Raw genomic sequence first — 6,588 nt, forward strand, 5'->3', positions numbered from 1 at the left:
AGAGAGAAGAGGAAAGAGGGCAGTAGTGGGGAAAGGCCAGCTTTCATTTCCAGAGTTTGGCAGGACCTGAATGCCTGAGTTCTGGTGGACCAAATGAGTACCAATGAAGTAAGCCATATTCTAGCCTAAGAGAGTTGTCTGTCTAACCCCTGCCTAAAATGGGATAAGGGGATCTGACTGAAGAACACCGGGTGGGGTCTACTTTCAGGATGGAAGCCTGAGAAGCTGAAGGCTGCCCTGAAAGGTAAGCTGGAAAGAGTATCTATCACCCATGACAGGGAATGGCACAATGTGCAGGTCCTCGGGCCTGTGGGGGTGGGTCTGCGAGGCAGCCTCAAAAGAGCTTCCATGAGAGGAAGAGCAAGTACTTGGGCACATGTCTTACAGGAGGCACCAGCAGCCAGGCAACAGCAGCAGGATCAGTCCTCAGTCAAAGAAGAGCAGCCCTTTCCTTCCTCCTGACCTCCAAAACCATATCCTGATCCATTTCCTCTGAACCCGAACAGGTTCATAAATTGGTTACTCTCAACCCGTGGTAGTTTCTTAGTGGGTCACTTTATCCTCAGTCTAGCAGTTCTTTATCCAATATTGACATTGCTGTCAATAGTTTTCTTTAAAAATATTACTTTGCTCAGGCTGTTTCATGATACCTACTCCCTCCCAATTAAGACTGAACTCTTCAGTATTCAGGGATGGGATTTAATTATCCTTTCTCTGTATTCACTTTCCAACACATAAATGTTTTGACTCATATTTGGGCCCACTACAAAGGGGAAATCTTTAATGGGTCTCTGAGAATATATTGTGGTCCCACAATCTTCTGTGGCCGTGTATTTTATTTCCCAAACTACTATGGATGTCGCAACTCTCTGCCTTATGCCAGCCTTTTAATCTGAAATGTTCCATGCCCCCAATCAAAATCCAACCCACCCTTCAAAGCTCAGCTCAAATATCACCTCTTCTTAAAATTGTTACCTGATTCCCCCAGTTGGAATCAGTTAGTCCTTTGCCTGTATTCCCCTGACCTTTTCTGTATTCTTTTGGTTTTGATCTTATTTCATTCTGTTTCATATTATAGTTAGTCATGTAGCAAAAGGGTACAAGACAAAAGCCCCAAATCTACATTCACTATAAATTTCCGACATATCAAAAAAAAAATTTTTAGTTGCATGCAAGCTCAAAGTGTCTTCTTGGAAGAACAGAGACTGAGACCCTTGAACAAGTCCAGGGTCAAGCAAATCTCCTGACCTATGAGAAGTAAGGTCTTGAGGTGAACCTGCAGGATCAATGTGGAGATATTAGGACTTAGTCCTGGGGCACTAGCAGATGTGTCCGAGCTATAGAACATGAGGGATCAGTAGTAAGCAATACTGGCTACCTCTAAAATTGGGTTCAGAGGCCTCAGGTGAAGAATTTTAAGAAATTAAGCCTATTAAAGGGATTTTATCTCTAGGCCTCGGGCACTGCAAAAGGAGCTATTTGGGTTCCAGGAAAGAGTGATTTCATTGGAGAAAAGAAGACTATTTCTTACCTCAGCTGGCTAGTAAAGTGATGGGAAAAATAAAGTATTATCAAGCATGAGACTTTGTGCATAATATTCAAGGGAAGTCGACAAACCCCAAGTCACGATTCGGCCAACCAATATGAACGAGGTGAGAGGCCGAGCAGCGAAGTGTGGGTCAGTGTGTGCACAGACACAGAGGAAATGGAATCAACGGGGCAGCCCTGACTTTGAACTCTCAGCAGCAGCGGCCTCTGATGAATTACAGAATTAATTAAGAATTACAGAAACAGCCTCTTGTGGCTGCAGGGGGACACGCTATAAGTCACAGGAAACATGTATAAACAACACTAGGAAAGGGGGTTTGGATTTGACTTTCCCCTACTTCTTACTCCTATATCCCAGCGCAGGAGAAACTGCATGTTAAGGGTTACAGTGGTAGACACTTAAGAAATGCCTATTGAATAACCAATGAATACATTGTCATCTTCTATAGAATATCTCATTACCAGTTCTTGCAAAACAGCATATCTGACAATTTTCACTATATCCTTAATTGTTCATATAGTGGCCATAGATATCTTTGCTGAACATCCCCTTCTGCCCTTCCTCTAGTAAATGCAGCCTCTTCTTTGGGGGTCTGATCTTCCCCTGCTCTAATTTTTTGACACTAGTGAGGCTGCCTGTCACAGACACATGAACCTGACTTGCCACTCAAAGGGTCCCATTGTCTTAGCAACAGGGGTTGGCACAAGCCTCAAACATGGTTAATCAGCACTATTCCATGGAAGTGTTATATACAGAAGCAGGGCGAGAGAAGCCCTGTCTTTTCTCAAAGTCATGAAGCTATCATGTTTACATTGGAGCTGCTGCTCCCAGCCATGTTCACCAGCATGTGGAGAAAACCAGTTTGTAGGAATGAAGGCAAAGAGAAGCTTAGCTTGTGTGTGTGTGTGTGTGTGTGTGTGTGTGTGTGTGTGTGTGTGTGTTTGTGAGAGAGAGAGAGAGAGAGAGAGAGAGAGAGAGAGAGAGAGAGAGAGAAGCAGAAAAAGAAAAGTTTTATTAGGAAGTAGTAATTATATTTTCCAGTTTACATTTTCTTTATTAACATGTTCATGCTGTTTGAACAAAAACTATTTTCTTAAATCAGAAGAAAACACAAACATATGTAATAGAACACACATTGAGAAGACACATGTGAATGTTTACCTTCTCTGAGCCTCTCCAGGCTTGCCTCTATAGACTGTTTATTTCCACTCTAGCACCATGTGCGAACCTAATGAAGACTCCAGCCTCGTAGCCCATATGCTGGGAGCTGCATTGCTTTCTGCAACACTGTGGAGTCCCACTCTCAATGTTTAAAGCATGTCAGCTTGTCATCTACAAAGGAGATTCCCGGCAAGAGAGCATTAAAGCTCTCCTAGAATAGTAGAGAGGGGTAAGAGAGTCGTTATAAAATCATAAAGCTTGGTCAACTTCAGGCTGACTTCTTATTTTAGAAGTTGTTTTTTTTTCATATATCTTTCTCTGTGTATCTTGTTTCTGCCTAGTCCTGCATAATAATTTCTAAAGGAGATCATCACTCTGATTCTTAAAACCAAAGAATTTTAGGCAGTGGAGGGGGGAGGAGAGTGAGGGGTGGTGAACTAGTGATGAGAACTAGGCAAAGAATAAAATGTTAAAGAAAAGTAAATCACAATTGTCATGAACCACCAACAGATTTGAAAGTTGAATTATTCAAGGCGGCAAATTTTCTGGATTCCAGCTCTATGCTGCAAGAATTGGAAACAGATAACAGAGGCATTGTTATATTTTTTCACTGCCAGCCTTCTGCTGCCACCACAAAGCACCCCAGTCTCTGTTCCTATTGCCAGTGGGCAAGAACCTTGCATGGAAAATAATGAGCAGAGGCCTGTTTTTTTCGTTAAGTAATAAAGATGCACCTTTAGACTTTCACAGAGAAGGTACTCCATCCACTTTTACCTAGTCAATATGTCTAATAATGCATCAGGTAAGACTTGCTTTCATAATTGTTTTCACAGGTAGGCACAATTGCATATATAAAGACTAGATATAACCAGGCAGATAATTTTTGAAAAATGCTTGTGATTCCCGTCTTTTTCTCTGACTTGTAATCTTTAAATTGGCATTGTCCACATTTATTCTAAGTTTATCAAATGATAGACCCTCTCCAACTTTAACTTTATACAAAGTTTGATGCCTCCTAAATTGCTCCCTTTTTTAAAAAATTGAGACTTAAACCATGGACACAGACAATAGGGCAGTAAAGGCCTGGGTCAGGGGGCAGGGGCAGGCAGGAGGGAGTCAAGGGGTGAAAAAGGGGTACATATGTAATACTTTCAACAATAAAGATTTATTTTTAAAATAAATAAATAAATAAATAATTGAGACTTAAACCAAAATCGAATTAATTCTTCTTTTAAAGAAACTTTTTTTTTTTAATTTTTGAAAGCATCTACCCCTCACTTCAATCGGACTATCCAGGGGATTTATTTATTTTTTAATATATTTTTATTGATTTCAGAGAGGAAAGGAGAGGGAGAAAGAGACTGAAACATCAATGATGAGAGAGAATCATTGATTGGCTCCTGCACACTCCACACTGGGGATCGAGCCCACTACCCAGGCATGTGCCCTGACAGGGAATCAAATCGTGACCTCCTGGTTCACAGGTCAACAACGCTCAATCACTGTGCCATGCCGGCTAGGCCTGGGATTTATTTCTTACATGAAGGTGGAACTAGTCTCTGTGTGACTTGAGGAGCCCTGCCCCCAATACTTCCTTTTTCTCTCCTCAGACAACTTGTATTAAGTCCTGCATCTGTAAGAAGCCACAGTCATGCTGCAGGGAAATGCCTGAGAGAAGAGAAAGGGGCTGGAGGGGCCAGTCACTGTCAAAAATGCAGACCCAAAGAGGGCATATCAAAGAGAGCAAAGGTGAGCTTTTCTTCAGACTTAAGTGGTGTGCCATGGGAGAAAGCACTACTACTGGACCTGGCATAACTAGCTCTTGTCCAAGTGACTCCTTCCTTTCTTCCCTCCTGCCATCTCCGTATAACAGAGAACAAGACTGAGGTGGGATGCCACAGAGACCCCAAAAGACACACAAATGCCCACCATTCCAACAATAGATTGACCTTACGCAAACTCAGTACTCTGCTTGCAGCAAACTTGTTTCTAGACAATGCATGTCTAATGAAATAAGTTTGGAAGGACTGAAAGTTCCCACTCTATCTCTCAGCTAAAATTACATACAGATGCTGCTCAGTGCCTGTATTAACTTGTAACTGTGAACAAATTATAAGGTTTTAAGATCACAGAAAAGTTTTTGAAGTCGAAAATAACCACCATTACAGACAAAATAACCTGTCACTTCTTTTAGAGTTCATGGAAATAAAATGTTGGTAAGAAAAATAAAACATTCTGGCTCCGCGCCAGAACATAACATTACGCTCTCTAATACACTTCTAAAGTGCTTATCTTAAGTGTCAGCAAGTGGCTGTTTGTTTAAATCTATCTCCCTTAGAAATTGTATTTAAGATCTTTTTGATTGACAAAACAGAGTGTCTGTTATATATAAGTTTATATGTTAACTTTGCTCTAAAGGAATAGCATCCAAACCTTTATTTCATCTGAACCAAACTTACGTACATTGCGAAACTCATCCACAAATCATGGAAAGAAATATATTTCATATATTTAATGAAAGAAGTGATAACTATGTGCATTTTCATTCTGCAATTATAATTTTCCTGACTCTCATTATTTGAAGTAAACAATAAACAGAGTTTAGAATCATTGTATGTCTTATAATAATAAGGTTTCTAAGAAATATGTAAGTTCAGAAAAATTAGGCCTAATTATAATTTTATCCTGTGGTTTTGAAAGTAATGGTTTAATCTTAAAGAATTAATAACTGACATAAAATGTGAAGGGAAGTTCCTTTCACCAACACTGATTAGTCAGAAAATATGCTTTATTACCTCTCAAAGGGGAAGAGGGGGTAGAAACACAGTTCTCTTGAGATTTCTCATCTGCAGCTGTATTCTACAGAGGTCTAAAAATCAGAAATGAACTGCCCCAAGGTTCAACCCAAGCTTTTTCTTTGAAGGGCACATGGAGGGTAAATTTTTGAGCCTAATTATTATGCCACTTCAAATACGCTCCTTCTGCAAGATTGGTGGAACAGAGCCATCTGCACCCAGGTTCAGCATCTCAAACGCCTGCCCTCCCGACCCTCCTCCGTTCCTCTTCCTGCATGCCAAGCCACTCTGGCTTTTATTTTCTTTATTCAAACTTTCCCTCTCTCATAGAGGAAGAACTAATGTGAAAGAAACTGAACCATGGCACCAAATGCTTAGCATATACTGATAAGCAGATAGATAGAATCTATCACACATAGATTCTAAATGGTGCATTGTTTATTTCAAAGAATGAAAATTGGGGAAATAATTTTTAACTTTTCATAGTAATATAGGCCCAATACGATATGTCAAATATGCCAGAAAATTCAAAGTCTAAGAAGACTTCTGAAGAATAGAAATATAGCATACCATTTAGCATACACATTATAACTTAATTTTGCCTTTGTCTTAATAGGTCTAATGCTTTTGGCTATTTTGGAATTGTGCTAATTGGTCTAAAGGTCAGGAGTTCTAGGTTCTACCCTGCTCTTGAACTCTGTGTAACCTTGAGCAATTTATGTAAATGACCTGTTCCAGATCACTTGTTCCCTCATCTGTAAAGCAAGGAAGTTGAATCAAATCTATTTCTAACCTGTGGGTCAAAAACCTATTCACTGAGATTTTCTGTTTTTCACACCTCCCAAATCTCAGATCCCTGGTTCCTCTGAGCAGCATTGAGAATGCAGAAACTTACCTTCTATCACTATTCTGATTTCTTTCAGGTGAAGTTTGTGTTGTGCCAGTGAAACCACCCATTTCCCATTCCTGATTGATTCCGGGTCACTCCCTATTCAAATCCATTCTACTCTGCCATGGCAGTGGTTTTTATGGGATACTTATTTATATTAACAACCTCACCCAAGCCTTTTTTAAAATCTTAAA

The sequence above is a fragment of the Cnephaeus nilssonii genome (assembly GCF_951640355.1).
Source record: "Cnephaeus nilssonii genome assembly, chromosome: 6".
Taxonomy (NCBI): domain Eukaryota; kingdom Metazoa; phylum Chordata; class Mammalia; order Chiroptera; family Vespertilionidae; genus Cnephaeus; species Cnephaeus nilssonii.